The sequence below is a fragment of the Gymnoscopelus microlampas genome (genome assembly GCF_963454915.1).
Source record: "Gymnoscopelus microlampas genome assembly, chromosome: 21".
Lineage (NCBI taxonomy): Eukaryota > Metazoa > Chordata > Actinopteri > Myctophiformes > Myctophidae > Gymnoscopelus > Gymnoscopelus microlampas.
In genome coordinates, this window is record NC_139958.1 from 46,672,663 (window position 1) to 46,688,649 (window position 15,987).

Below are 15,987 nucleotides of genomic sequence, written 5' to 3' on the forward strand. Positions count from 1 at the left end.
ATATTATATATAAGATTTACACACATTTTCACGATTTTTCTAAATAGCAGATCTACAAGCTTGTAGATCTGCTATTTTTTAATAGCCAAAGTGTAAAATAAAGCTTTTTAGCTAAAATAAAAAAAATTACACATGCGTTCCAGGTCTTAATGGGTTAAGATAATATGAGATAAAGATAACCACTGACTTATATTCAAGGTGGTGCAAGTGTTAAATAGCTATGTATTATGATAGTAATAAGAAGAGAGAACTCGTATGAGAAGAGAGAACTCACTTGGAAGTGATGAAAAGTGGAAATGGAACGGTATAGAATTTAAGCTGATAAATGGGTACTCTCTCCTGATTGAGATTAGATTGTGTCCGGGGAGTTCAGTCGGTGGACCGCAAGGTCATCGGGTCGATCCCGGGCACCGCCAACTCAGTGTAACTGTGAGTAGCACGGCTTGGATGCGACAAGTCGTGCGGTAAGTACTGGGGGCTGATGGTAGGTGTGGCGCTCCATCTCAGCAATCCGTCTCCCAGGGGTCTAGTCCATTGTAACGGGGATAGACCCCCCCCCCCTCCCCTAACTACTCTCACAATATAGAACAATTTAACTTTCTGTCTTCAAGAATCAAGGTTTATTTGTCACTACTCAGGTAGAAGAAACCAAATGCAAGTATGTTTGGTCCTGAAACGTTCTGTTTTACAACAACATACAATCTTTCAGATTGACCAAAATCTGTTCACATCTACGTATCTTCTAGACATAATAAATAGCATTGAACAGCACACCACAACTCTAAGCATTCGTTTGCACTGTTTCAGCAAGTGAACAATAGAGAATAATTCTTCACCAGTGTGGGATTATTAACCTCTAATGCTGGTACATTTTACACGCGCAAGGTACGGGACGGTACAGTGCACATGCATGCTAGAATGCACGCTAGTACTTTTTTCACCTCTGCAGGTTTACAAGTGAGTGCGAAAATGTATCCTCACTCCTCACAGGCTACACGGTAAGCAACACAGCATGTTGGCTTCAGTAGGGCTGCTGCCAGTATCCTATATCTGCACGCAGCAATGCCTCAGCCACCGTCGAAGAAGACAAAGATACTCGTTCAAAGCAAACTTTTTGTTTCAGCTCTATAATTTATGGCATTCCTTGAATTTGTATTAGTTTTAAAAGAGTAAAAGTAAGCTAAAAACATTTGCTATATACAAACATGTTTTCTACTTTAAGGTAAAATATAATGCGCGCCAATACACCCCTGGGCCTCATGCATTCCTTCTGTAGAGTGAACTATTAGGTAAGGATGTTAAATGTTACCTGCAGCCTGGAGGCTTTATGAAACCTGTCCTGTCTGTGTGGGTTAGAACCCACCAAACTAGCTTGACAACACTTCACTTTAAACACGTATTTACACAAACCCTGGCATACCTAATTCTATGCATGTCATAATCCAGTGGTTCTCAAACATTTTCATGTCAAGGACCCCCAAATTGATTTGTGTTTGGCTGCGGACCCCCATCTGAACATATTCTGTGAAATATGTGTGTTTGAGTTGTGAGTTTAAAAAAATATTCCAGACATTTCAAATCTTTTGAAAATAGAAGATCTACAAGCTTACAACGCGGCGCAGTGTGCCGTGTCGTGAGCTTGTAGATCTGCTTTTTTCAAATGGCCGACATATATTTGGTTAAACAGATTTTTACACTATATTCACTTTTTTTTGCTGAGGACCAACTGGAACCCCCTCAATGACCCCCAGGGGCCCCAGGACCTCACTTTGAGAATCACTGTCATAATAGACAAATGTTCTGTGATAATAGGCAAACATTCTGAAAAAATAGCAGATTTACAAACCCACAACACGTCACATCGTGACGAATGAACCATTCATGCTGAATGGAGCAGTTATGATGTTCCGATGCAGCTGTTTTATAATAAGTGTGTAACTTGATAATCTATGCTACTGTAACATTCTGTACCGCTTTGATTCTTACAAATGATACAGTACTTATGTCTTATTATCAGTGGTGGGAAAAGTACTCAAATGTTTTACTTAGGTAAGAGTATCAATACTGCAATGTAGAAGTACTCTGTTACAAGTAAAAGTCTGGAATTCAAATGTTACCTGAGTAAAATGCAAAAGTATTGGTATCAAAATATACTTAAAGTACAAAAGTAAAAGTACTCATTGTGCATAATGTCCCATTTCAAAAGTTCAAAATGTATAAAAAATCTTTTGAAAATAGCAGATCTACAAGCTCACAATGCGTCGCATCGTTAAAGTACAAAAGTAAAATTACTCATTGTGCATAATGTCCCATTTCAAAAGTTCAAAATGTATAACACATCTTTTGAAAATAGAGCTTGTAGATCTGCTATTTTCAAATGATCAAAATACATATAGGGCTGAAGTGGTTAGTGTGTTTTGCGATAATAATCAAAGTCTAAAAAGTAACTAGTAACTAAAGTTTTCAAATAATTGTAGTGGAGTAAAATTACAATATTTGCCTCTGAGATGTAGTGGAGTAGAAGTAAAAGTACTGAAGATTGGAAATACTCCAGGAAAGTAAAAACACCTCAACATTGTACTTAAGTACACTTGAGTAAATATACTTAGTTTACTTTACACCACTGGTTGTTAGGGACACAAGCCTAAGTGTAAACAGTGAATTGTACCAACATAATGTATATTTATGCTGTTGACAGAGTGACCGTCATTCTGCTGTAATACTAACCCTGTCAACGTCCTTACAGCACACCCTCTCAATTGCTTGATCCATGTTATGGCAGTATTAGTCTCGCGTCACCAGACAACTATTCAACAATCTCTGAATGCTATATAGAGTCTGGAACTCCACTTCCCGAAAGCTGTACAACGGAAGTTGTTCAGACCGGAAAGACATTCGACCAATCACGACGCGGTGCCCGCGGACTTGTAGTCCCAGTGGAAACAGAACCGAGGCGGAAGCATAGTCATAGGAGCGGTAGATTCATGTTATTTGTGCGAGGATTGTTTATCACAGAAAACTGAGAAAGGTTTCATGGAATTAACGCCGAAAAAACTGTGAAAGAAGACACTAGTAGACATAAACGATGTTTATGAGATTCGTTGATTCCAGTCGGACTCCTTTGCGCCACTGCACAATGCTAAAACGGAAGTGGGTAGGGGAGGGGCAGCCGCTTTCCCCTTACACATGATCAGAGCTTCCGAGTCCCAGACTGTATGCCAGAAACATTTGTAAATTGTGGGAGGCAACAGTCTGGTAACGCGAGACTATGGCAGTATCCACAGGTACACCTGAATGATAAGCAGATAAACATCATGTAAGGGCTTGCTGTGATTAGTGTGAATGAATACTGCAAATAACTTAGAGCCTAACAATCAGGGCAGAAAGTAAGAATTATCATATATGTCACTTCTCTTTCCTTACAGGCTATTTGCTAGTATTAGTTAATATCCCATTCCAATAAGCTAAACTTGTCTTCCACAACTGCTACATTAATATAACGTTTGGCTCTTGGTTGTTGGAAAGTCTAGGTTCAATAATACACACTATAGGTTATCCCACTAAAAATAAACAAAACTACTTCGCTACTCAGATGGAAATTTACTCCACTGCGCCCCCTACAGATCTGGTCAATGGTAATTTATATTGACCAGATCTGTAGGGGGCGCAGTAGAGTAAATACAATAATTTCCATCTGGTGGACATATTTTATTTTCTGCCCAAAAAATGTATTATACAGAGAAGGTGCTGAGAGGCTTCCCATCGTGGAGAATAAACTTTCAACAACACAAAACAGACTTTGTTTCGGTGAGTAGCGACGTAGCTTTGGTTATTTTGACTACAGTTGGAGCCCTCGCAGGGCAGTGGAATTATTTGTCAGGGCTGAGAGCCGAGTGCCTGGGCTAATCTAACATGATTAGTGCCAGCCGCGCGTTCCACCTGCTACAGCCTACTGTGACGGTATTTACTCAATACAATACTGATATAAGAGCTAAATAAATAATTGATTATAATGGAACGTTACCATTGAGACACATGGAGGTGCTGTCGTGGGTGAGGTTCGTCTGCTGCTGCTGCGCCTCCAGCAGCTTCACCTCCGTCCCCGTCATTCTGTGCAGGGGGGCGGGGCAGAGGCTCCAACATGTACGGCCTGACGCCGCGGACGGCTTGATACTCATCATTTTCTCCGTCTGTCTCTGGGTCTTCCCAGTACCATTCCTCCTCCTCCTCTGAGGATGACTCGTCGTCCGACACTATGGGAGAAGACGGTGGCGAGTAGTCCTCTACCACTGAATGGAGACCAGAAGCATCATCCACATCATCAGGCTGATCCACGTCCATGCTTGTTTGTTGCTGTTTGGTTTCAAGTGGCCCGCCTTATTTGCATATTCATGTCTTCAGTGTGTTATGGCCCGCCTACTTTTTGACGGTCGAATTGTATTCCTCCCAGCGCTATGTCCCTCCTTCCTGGCCCGTTTCAGTTGGAAATGCGTCACCATACGGAAGTGGAACACTTCCGGAAAGGCTGTTGCAGTGCACCTTTAAAACTGTGATGTGGAACTCATAATATTAGCTAATAATATTAACAGTTGTCGTGACACTTCTCCCAAAGTGAACTTGATGACAGTCAATGTAATACTTCTACTCCACTACATCTCATAGGCCAATATTGTACTTTTACTCCACTACAATTATTTGACAACTTTAGTTTCTAGTTTGTTACTTTATAGATTTAGATTGTTAATACAAAACATATGTTAACCACTTCAGTCCTATATTTGGCTATTTGAAAATAGCAGCTCTACAACTTTATTTTGAAAACGTGTGAAATGGGGCATTCTACATGATAATGAGAAATTTTACTTTTAGTACTTTAAGTTTATTTTGATGCAAATCATGTTACTTTTACTTGTAACAGAGTATTTGGTTCTGGTCCTTGTCACCTCTGCTTAGGAGCTTGGCTCTGTTAGATATGCCTGTGATGCAAGCTACTGCCACCTGCTGGTATAGCCCGTTATTACCTGTCACTCAGGTGCTCAAGTCAGCGGACAGCTGTAATATTTTACCGGAGACGTGAAGCGACGCATAAACAACTGTGTGCTCTATGCACGCAGTTGACGGCTGTGCTCTATGCACAGCAGCCATATTGGAAATAAATTGGGCCGCTTCCTTACTTCCTTCACGGGTCTTACCAATTATACTAATAATAAGTTCTCAAACTATTTTTTATTTTGAAGGACCCCCATAACTCTGAGAGTGTGAGTTACACACCCGTAAGGGGCCATTTGGAACCCCATCAAGGAACCATGGTCACTGGACCACACTTTGAGAGCAAAAAAGTTAGACATAAGGTGCATGATAGCAGCTGGTATATACTGTTCATGATATAGACATTAACCCATTCAATCCAGGAACGCATCTCTGTCATTTTAATATATCTTTGGCTATTCAAAAATAGCAGATATACAATCTCATCCACTGTTTGGTCCATGAGGAATAATAGCAAAAGTCCAAGGCCAGCCTGATGACAGGCGGTGGTCATGCCTCGTTCAACAGTTCAACAGTAGCCGGGTGGAAGCTGTTCATAAGCCTGGTGGTCTGGCACCTTGATACTACAGTAGGCCTCCTTGCCTGGCCATGGTTGTTGTAAGGGTATGGACAATTTGTGGCTGAGTTACTGTCGAACAGTGGTGGAAAAGGTACTCACCATTTTTTACTTGAGTAAAAGTATCAATACCGCAATGTAGAAGTACTCTGTTACAAGTAAAAGGCCTGTGTTCAAAATGTTACTTGAGTAAAAGTACAAAATTATTGGCATCAAAATGTACTTAAAGTACCAAAAGTAAAAGTACAAAAATATTTGAAAATAGCAGATCTAAGCTATCTATGTCCAACAAAACTGCTTTGAATCGCTATTATTGTTTATGTGACGGTGGCCAGGCTGTCACATGTAACTTTGCCACTTCTTTTCAGAATGCTGACCTTTTCCAATAAGTAATTTATCATCCACATTTAAGCTCACAACAATAAAATATAGAGTGCACAATAAAGTGCGGGGTGCGTAATTATTGTGAGGATAATAATGGTGATTCTACTGCAAGACTACGCCACCCTTTTATTTAAGAGGTAGGGTCCTCTATAACAATGTCTTAGGCTATTCACAGGTTCAGTTTTGCCCAGGTAAGAACAACACTTTGCAACATCCCACAAGAGAATTGGACGGACACAGGTTTGTATAAAAAGGTAACGGATTTTATTAAGCTAAAACATTGGCATCTATAAGCCTTAAAACTGAAAAACATAAACACAATATAACACTACACTAAAACCCTCAACCTCCTAATGCGCCCACTAACTAACTAAAATACAGGAATACAGACAATCACAAAATACTTAAAACAAACAGGGCTTGTGCAACCTATAGCAAATAAATAATGAATTTAGCGTTAAAGTGCCAACTCTTACTGAAGCAGTAAAGTGCCAAGTGCCAATTCAAATGCTATATCATATACTCATCACGGTTCAATGCAAAAGGTGGGAATGTCCTTGTATGGGGTTTAACTGGAGCGGGGGTTTAGGCCAAGAATCACTGTCTCTTCTTGTCTTCGTGCGTATTGCCTGCAATCATAGAAACTAGAACCAGTTCATCTGTTCAGGTATATTTCACATATGGGGTTTAGGACCGTGGGTTTGTAAAGGTAACGTTGCATAGAAGAACACTTACTCGCAAGCCAGACAGGTGTCTGGCTATGAGTGTATGAAGCGCGCAACGTTATCGCCAACTGGACCTCTCCTCCGTTCCTGGGTTCGTCTGTCTGTCCTCCCCGTCTCTGCTGCTACTGCGCCGTCTGCTCACCGTCCGCTGCTGGTGCCTTGGTACGTGCCGCGATCGCTGTATTCTCCACCTCTGCTCCGTGGTATGTCTGCTCCTCCTGTGCACAACCGTCCCTTCTGGCTGTCACTTCCACACTGCCCCTGTGTGCCTGTCTCTCTCCTGTTCGAATGGCCCGCGCCTACTTTTGTATTTGTGGCGGCCACACCCTACTCCGCCCTCATTTGCTCTGCCACCAGCGTGACCTGGGGACATTGGCCGTCTGGAGTCACAAGGTCAATGTCACGCAGCCTATAGGGGAGTCCAATGTCAAGTGGCTCGGGGACCGGGGGGAAATACATTGTCAACCATAAAACATGCAGTGCAGAAATACATTTAAGAGAATGATGTTTTTAAGTGCATAATACAGGTTTTTCATCATCAATAAAAAATGTTACAAAATGGTTTCACCCCCTGCTTTGACCCTGTCACATCCCCCCCCACTTTTCCGTTGCCAGTCCCTGCAACTGTCCCTAATCATGTCCATACCTCTGGGGTGGCTGGCCTATATTTGCTCTTCCCGAGCGCCGTGGCTCGTCTGGTGCTCTCGGGACGGAGAAAAACCCATAGTACTGCGGCGTTGTTGCTTCTACCTGCTCGGGCTGCACTACAGCTGGGGGGTCCTCGTGGGGCGACCTGGGGGCTACACACACTTTCAACGCATTTCTATGTATGGTCTTTTCTCGCCCCCCCTTCTCGGGTCTAACTCGGTACACCAACCCCGTAGCTCCCACCTGTTCCATCACTGCGTAAGGCTCGGGGTCCCACCACGTACTCAATTTCCCCTGCCCGTCCCTCTTCCGATTCCTAATCCACACTCGTTCTCCTGGTAATAACGGCGTAATACCGGCCCTACGGTCATAAACCTGTTTTCTCCTCGTCGCTGCTTCCTCCATCCTCTCCCCTGCTGTCCTATAGGCGGTCGCCATTCGCTGCTGGTGGTCCCGTACCCAACCACCCACCTCCATGCGATTTTGCGCCGTCTGCACCCCTAACTGGACATCTACAGGGCGCCTCAAGTGTCGGCCAAACATCAAATAAGCGGGGGCATAACCCGTAGCGCTGTGGATCGTGTTGTTATATGCGTGAACTAGTTCGGGCAAGTGCTCATTCCATCTTCCCTGTTTATCAGTGTCTAGCGAGCGTAACATGTTCAATAACGTCTGATTAAACCGTTCCACCGCACCGTTCCCAGCCGGGTGGTACGGAGTGGTGCGACTTTTTGCAATACCATAAGTCTGACATAAATGGTGCATTAACTCGGACTCGAAGTTGGGGCCTCGATCCGAGTGGAACCGGGCCGGGCACCCGAACGGCTGGATGATGTGCGTCCATAACGCGCGGACAGTGGTTTGCGCAGTCTGGTCACGGGTGGCAATAGCCCAACTAAACCGGGTGAATAAGTCAGTAGCCACCAGAATATTCTGCCACGCATCAGCAGGCCTACCTAGTGTGAGGAAATCAATAGCTATTACTTCTAAGGGATATGAGACTTCAAAGGGTTGTAAGGGGGCCCGGGGCTCTGACCTGTTCCTCTGCAGGCTGCAGGCGACACAACCCTGTTGTAACTGACGCACCGCTCCCTCCATGCCTGGCCAATAGAACCGACGCCGCAGCTGGGCCAAGGTCCTCTCCAACCCAGCATGCGCCGCGGCCGCGTGGATCCCTTTCCACACCTCCTCTCTGCGTGAACCTGGACAAATGATCTGTGAGTATTGTTCTTTGGTATAGGGATCGGTCACTTTCCTATATAACACATGATTTTGTATGATCAATTTGTTCCACTGGCGTAACAGTTGCCGCGCTCCTCTAGTCCAATTCTTCCTCTCCACCATATTAGGAGCTCTCCCTCGTTCCACACACCTCTTCACTACGCGCACATCTGGATCCCGATCCTGCGTCTCTCTCCACTCATCCTCCCTCGCTGCTGGTGTCAGCTGTACAGCCGCCACGTCTACAGGCTGTATTGGGAACCGCGATAGGGCGTCAGCGTTTGCGTTGTTTTTGCCCGGTCGGTACTTAATGTCGAACGTGAAGGACGCAAGCTGAGCAGCCCACCGTTGTTCCACAGCTCCCAATCTAGCCGTTTGGAGATGCGCAACGGGGTTATTATCCGTGAATATAGTGAACTGCGCGCCAGTGAGGTAATCTTTAAACTTCTCGGTCACGGCCCACTTAAGGGCCAAAAGCTCCAGTTTGAAGGAGCTGTAGTTCGCATCGTTTTGCTCAGTTGGGTGTAAACTACGGCTCGCATACGCTATTACACGTTCATGACCATCTTGGACCTGCGCTAAAACCGCCCCCAATCCACGGCCACTTGCATCGGTGTAAACCACGAAAGGCTTGGTATAATCGGCATAGGCTAACACCGGAGCTTGTGTGAGGGCACTCTTTAACGCATCAAACGCCCGCTGGCACTCTAAAGTCCACTCTACTTTACACTGGTGTGATTTTACATCGTTCTGGATTCCTATCAATAGGTTGTTTAAGGGCCGTGCCATGGCGGCAAAAGAGGACACGAAACGCCTATAGTAGCCCGCTAAACCTAGAAAAGCGCGGACCTCGCGGACCGTAGAGGGGGGTGTCCAGTCTCGCACCGCTGCCACTTTCTCCGGATCAGGTCGCACTCCCTCTTGGTCTACTACATGGCCCAGGAACTTCACTTCCCTCCGCAGAAGTTTGCATTTGTCTAACCGCAGCTTCAGTCCATGTCTCCACAGGCGCTGGAATACGAGCTCGAGGTGCTGTAGGTGAGAAGAGAAGTCAGGTGAATATACTATAATGTCATCAAGATACACTAGCAAGGATTCCGTCACCTGACCACTCAAACACTGCTGCATCAGTCTCTGAAAGGTCGCGGGGGCATTACACAGCCCAAACGGCATACGCTGAAATTCGAATAGCCCCAGGGGGGTCGTAAAGGCGGTCTTCTCCCGGTCCCGGGGATCCATTCCTACTTGCCAGTAGCCACTGGCCAGGTCCAACGTGGAGAACCACTGCGCTTTCGTCAGGCTGGTGAGCGTCTCTTCTATTCGGGGTAGGGGGAAGGCATCCTTGTGCGTCACGGCGTTCAGCTTTCTGTAGTCAACACAGAACCTCCAGCTGCCATCCTTCTTCTTAACCAGTACTATAGGTGCTGCCCACGGACTGCAACTCTCCTTGATGACTCCCTTCTCCAACATCTCGTTCAGCAGGGTCTTCATCTCCCGGTACATGGAGGGCGGCAGCGGCCGGTGCCTCTCTCGTATGGGCGCAGCGTCTCCGGTCGGTATCTGGTGCTGCACGGCATCCGTCTGTCCGAAGTCTTCATCATGGATGGCGAACACCTTCTTCCACCTGCATAACATCTCGTGCAGCTCCTTTTTCTGCGCCTCCGGCAGGTCATCACGCTCCGTCAACACCTCCATCTCTTCTGGCAGGGTCTTCGGTGGTCCATCATCCTCCACACTAATTACGGCCACTTCCACCTCTCCGTCGGTCCCCAGGGACAGGCTCAGGTCCCTGCCGCCTCGGACATCGGCTTCTTCTACTGGGTACAGCCTCCCCAGTTTCTGGTGGCGGTCCAGGACCAGACTATAGGCGTGTGGATTACATACTCGTATGGGAACGCGTCCGTGGCGCACCGTGACGAGGGCACGGGCCACTCCCAAATCCTTTCCATCTGGCAAGGCTTCCATCAAGGCCTCGTAGTCCGCTCCTTTTGGTCCTCTCCAAGCGCGGCCCCAGATCATCACTTCACTCTGCGCGGGGATTCGAATCCTCCGCCGGCCGACAGGCCATACGTAACCTATGGACCCATCTCCATTCGTCACTGCCTCCACCCTCCTACAGGTGGCGAATGCGTCCTTCCACAGCGTCCTTCCCTGCTGACATGAGGACACAGGCCTCCCAGGCCGTTTAAAAAGGGCATGCCATACAGCGTTCACGACATTCATCCCAATAATCAGTGGCTGCGTACAATGTTCATCTTTAACAATTACGACCCCTCTCCCTGGTATCTTCCTTCCTTCCAGTTCTAGGTCCAATATGGCATAGCCAGTATAAGGTAAGTCAAGACCGTTAGCGGCGCGTAATTTAAATACAAGGGGTTCGTTCCCCAATGTCAGGTGCGAGAATCTTTTCTCAAATAAGCTCTGCTGCATTAAAGTAACTTGTGACCCAGTATCCAGTAACCCCCTTAATTGGACTCCTCCCATGGTGATCCCAATTGTCGGACAATCTCCGATAAATACATCATTAGCCCTTGATCTGGCGAGTGTGCGCTGTACCCCTGTCCCCCGGACCTCGGCGACAGGGTGTGCTAGTTTAAATGGTTGGAGTCGGATTTACAAAACCGGGCAATGTGCCCGGACTGCCTACAGTTCCTACATATCGGCCTACCTCCCTCATCCCACTCGTTGCGTTGGTAAGGCGCCCGGCGTCGTTCAGGTGGGGGTGAAGCGCGGGTTCGTGGATCGGTGGTGTCGGGTCGAAGGAGCGGTCGAATCTCCTTCATCAGCTCCTGCGTAAACCCCTGCATTTGTGATTTGACGTCCGCCATAATCTCCTGTTTCAGTTTTTCTCTCCATTCAGGTTCCTGTGAGGTGTGTGGGATAGAGACAGGTTTAACAGCATGGCACAAGATGTCAGTAGCTCCTTCTCGTCTATGTTCGGTGTCTAGTAGGAAGGCCTCGTCTTTTAGAGCTGCGAAGTCTTCGGTGGGGTTTCGACGGGCATATATTCTCAAGGCTTGGCCCAGAGGGCCTTCAGACAGCCCCACAAGCAACTGCTCTCGCAGAATGGCATCGGAGGGAGCGGTGTCTGGGTCGAGCCGCCGCAGCCCGCAGAACAACTCCCTAAGCCTCAGAATATAAGCCTGCACATTTTCGCCTGCGCGCTGCGCACAGCCATAAAACAAGGCACGAGCTTGGGAAGCAGAGATGGATGATTTATATAGGTTATCTAGACATTTGAAAACTTTAGCCACTGTATTGCGATCTTCCTTGTCAATTACACTAATTTGTCGCTTAGCTTCCTCAGTAAGGGTCTGTACTACAAAAGCAACTTTTTTCTCCTCTGTTAAATCCTGAGTGCCCAATAATCCTTTAATCTGTTCTCTCCATTCCCTGTATTTCTCCTCACCTTCTATGCCCGAAAACTTAGGTAGCCACGGTGCCCCTGGATACACTGGCATCATCATCATTACTTTCTTGATTCAACCAAACAAAACAAAACAAAAAGCAGCAAAACAGCAAAATTTCAATACAGTTTCTCTTAGGGATTTTGTGTTGTTCTCTACCCAGTCCTGCCGCGCTACGCCAAATATGTGACGGTGGCCAGGCTGTCACATGTAACTTTGCCACTTCTTTTCAGAATGCTGACCTTTTCCAATAAGTAATTTATCATCCACATTTAAGCTCACAACAATAAAATATAGAGTGCACAATAAAGTGCGGGGTGCGTAATTATTGTGAGGATAATAATGGTGATTCTACTGCAAGACTACGCCACCCTTTTATTTAAGAGGTAGGGTCCTCTATAACAATGTCTTAGGCTATTCACAGGTTCAGTTTTGCCCAGGTAAGAACAACACTTTGCAACATCCCACAAGAGAATTGGACGGACACAGGTTTGTATAAAAAGGTAACGGATTTTATTAAGCTAAAACATTGGCATCTATAAGCCTTAAAACTGAAAAACATAAACACAATATAACACTACACTAAAACCCTCAACCTCCTAATGCGCCCACTAACTAACTAAAATACAGGAATACAGACAATCACAAAATACTTAAAACAAACAGGGCTTGTGCAACCTATAGCAAATAAATAATGAATTTAGCGTTAAAGTGCCAACTCTTACTGAAGCAGTAAAGTGCCAAGTGCCAATTCAAATGCTATATCATATACTCATCACGGTTCAATGCAAAAGGTGGGAATGTCCTTGTATGGGGTTTAACTGGAGCGGGGGTTTAGGCCAAGAATCACTGTCTCTTCTTGTCTTCGTGCGTATTGCCTGCAATCATAGAAACTAGAACCAGTTCATCTGTTCAGGTATATTTCACATATGGGGTTTAGGACCGTGGGTTTGTAAAGGTAACGTTGCATAGAAGAACACTTACTCGCAAGCCAGACAGGTGTCTGGCTATGAGTGTATGAAGCGCGCAACGTTATCGCCAACTGGACCTCTCCTCCGTTCCTGGGTTCGTCTGTCTGTCCTCCCCGTCTCTGCTGCTACTGCGCCGTCTGCTCACCGTCCGCTGCTGGTGCCTTGGTACGTGCCGCGATCGCTGTATTCTCCACCTCTGCTCCGTGGTATGTCTGCTCCTCCTGTGCACAACCGTCCCTTCTGGCTGTCACTTCCACACTGCCCCTGTGTGCCTGTCTCTCTCCTGTTCGAATGGCCCGCGCCTACTTTTGTATTTGTGGCGGCCACACCCTACTCCGCCCTCATTTGCTCTGCCACCAGCGTGACCTGGGGACATTGGCCGTCTGGAGTCACAAGGTCAATGTCACGCAGCCTATAGGGGAGTCCAATGTCAAGTGGCTCGGGGACCGGGGGGAAATACATTGTCAACCATAAAACATGCAGTGCAGAAATACATTTAAGAGAATGATGTTTTTAAGTGCATAATACAGGTTTTTCATCATCAATAAAAAATGTTACAAAATGGTTTCACCCCCTGCTTTGACCCTGTCACATTTACACACAACAGAAACCAAGGATTATATATTTCAAGAGTGAGAGATCACAGTATAGCTAGGCAGATAACGGGAATAATTGTTCACTTCCGGATAAAAGCGCCAAAATTGGTACACGTACTCCTTGGGTAGTACTGTTTTGATAAAACCTAAAACCTGAAAATTCAAGATGGTGGCCATTTTTCAAGATGGCCGCCATTGAATATACAGTAATATTACATTTCCCAACAAAATCACATAGATACAAGTGCCAAAATTGGCAAACATACTCCTTGGGTATTGCTCTTTTGATAAAAAACAAAGATTTTAAGATGGTGGCCATTTTTCAAGATGGCCACCATTGAATATACAGTAATTCGCAGTAATTTCACAATAAAATGTCATAGATATGCACCAAAATTGGCACACACACTCTTTGGGTATTGCTCTTTTGATGAAACCTGTTACCCATGTAAAAATTCAAGATGGCAGCCATTTTTCAAGATGGCCACCATTGTACAGTAGGCTATATACAGTCAAATCACATTTAGAAGTAAAATAGCTTAGAAGCAAGCACCAAAATTGGCTCATATACCATTATTTTAATAACATATTAGCAGCCACCTAAAAATTCAAGATGGTGGCCCTTTTTCAAGATGGCTGCCATCTAATATACAGTATTTCTACATTTTGCAATAAAATCACATAGATTAGCGCTGAGAGACTAGCGGATCTTGCAAGTGTAGATTACAAGTAGTAATAGCGCCCTGGGATCACCCTTCGTCTAGTCTCTACCCTTCGACCTGTTTGGCTTGGGTAACCCTGCCAGGAGTACAAGACTCCTGCCGACATAGTTCTAGGGGTCATGGAGACATGCAAACTGCCCCACCACGATAAGGTGATGATCCCGTTGAGGCAGGTTTTTTTTTTTGTCTTTTCTTTATTTATTCTTTTTTTTATTGTTTTTTATAGACAGTAGGCCTATACTTATTCGCTTTACCAAATTGTCTGTTTGTTCGCTTATTGTCTTGCTGCCTGGATGAGGAAGACATGCACTTCTAAACCTCGCATCTGCAGCTGCACTGTGCCGTGCAGGTCAGACCAAATCTGTAGCATTTGCATTGCATGAAAAAATTATCTGTATTGAGTTAATCAAAGCCGAGGGGTTATCCTTTTACCACCTTGTGCAATGTATTATCGTACACAATAAGGTATGGGATACGACTAGGTTCGGAAATAAAACGATATGACCTACACCTAGCCCGATCGTTCATCCAGTATCATTTAAGTCCTGTGCGATCTGTACACCATCCAGGTAAGTCCATGAACAAGTCATGTATGGCCCCCTTACCCTTGGTTCGGCTCTCCCGTGCTGGCACACCCTGTCGATTCAGGCGCGACTGTCTAACTAAACATCTATTTAAACTACATGTAATCTACAATAGCTAACTGATGTGGGGCTTATTAGACAGCATTTGGGACACTAAAGTCATTTTGTTATAACAAAATAATTATTTAGCTGATACTGAACCCCATGCTGAGTTTCACAGCAGCGGTGCCACCAGTGTGCCCTGGCTGTGTGTTGACATCCGCTCTATTGAGCTACTACCTCTCTACCTTCCGATGAAAAGTCTCTCAACCGCCCCTTCACCCCCTCCCGATGCGCATACACACACATACGGCATAGTGGTGTCATGTCAACTTTGGAAGTCTTGTACAGGAAAATGCTACACATAATAGACTTATAACATAGCATGATCCCCTAATTTAGCAGAAGATTAGGATTCCGGGGCTGATATATGGTACAAGGAAGCCAGTGAGTCAGTCCATGGGTCCACATTCAGATTCTACATAGTGAAAATAGGACATATTTTGGTGATTTTATTCAGAAATGCATTATTAGTGTATGCCATCTTGCAAAATGGTCGCCATCTTGAATTTTTAGGTGGCTGCAAAATGTTATTAAAAGAATGGTATATGAGCCAATGTTGGTGCTTGCTTCTAAGCTATTTTACGTCTAAATGTGTATATAGCCTACTGTACAATGGTGGCCATCTTGAAAAATGGCTGCCATCTTGAATTTTTACATGGGTAACAGGTTTAATCAAAAGAGCAATACCCAAAGAGTGTGTGTGCCAATGTTGGTGCATATCTATGACATTTTATTGTGAACTTACTGCGAATTACTGTATATTCAATGGTGGCCATCTTGAAAAATGGCCACCATCTTAAAATCTTTGGTTTTTATCAAAAGAGCAATACCCAAGGAGTATGTTTGCCAATTTTGGTGCTTGTATCTATGTGATTTTGCTGGGAAATGGAATATTACTGTATATTCAATGGCGGCCATCTTGAAAAATGGCCGCCATCTTGAATTTTCAGGTGGCTAACGGGTTTTATTAAAACAGTACACCCAAGGAGTATGTGTACCAATTTTGGCGCTTTTATCCGGAA

General features: G+C 45.2%; 1 protein-coding gene across 1 annotated transcript in view; it reads left to right on the forward strand.

The window, feature by feature from the left end:
* dmgdh (dimethylglycine dehydrogenase) overlaps window positions 1-15,987 on the forward strand; it is a 65,178-nt gene that overhangs the window by 31,854 nt on the left and 17,337 nt on the right. The gene's annotated exons all lie outside the window — the stretch shown is intronic.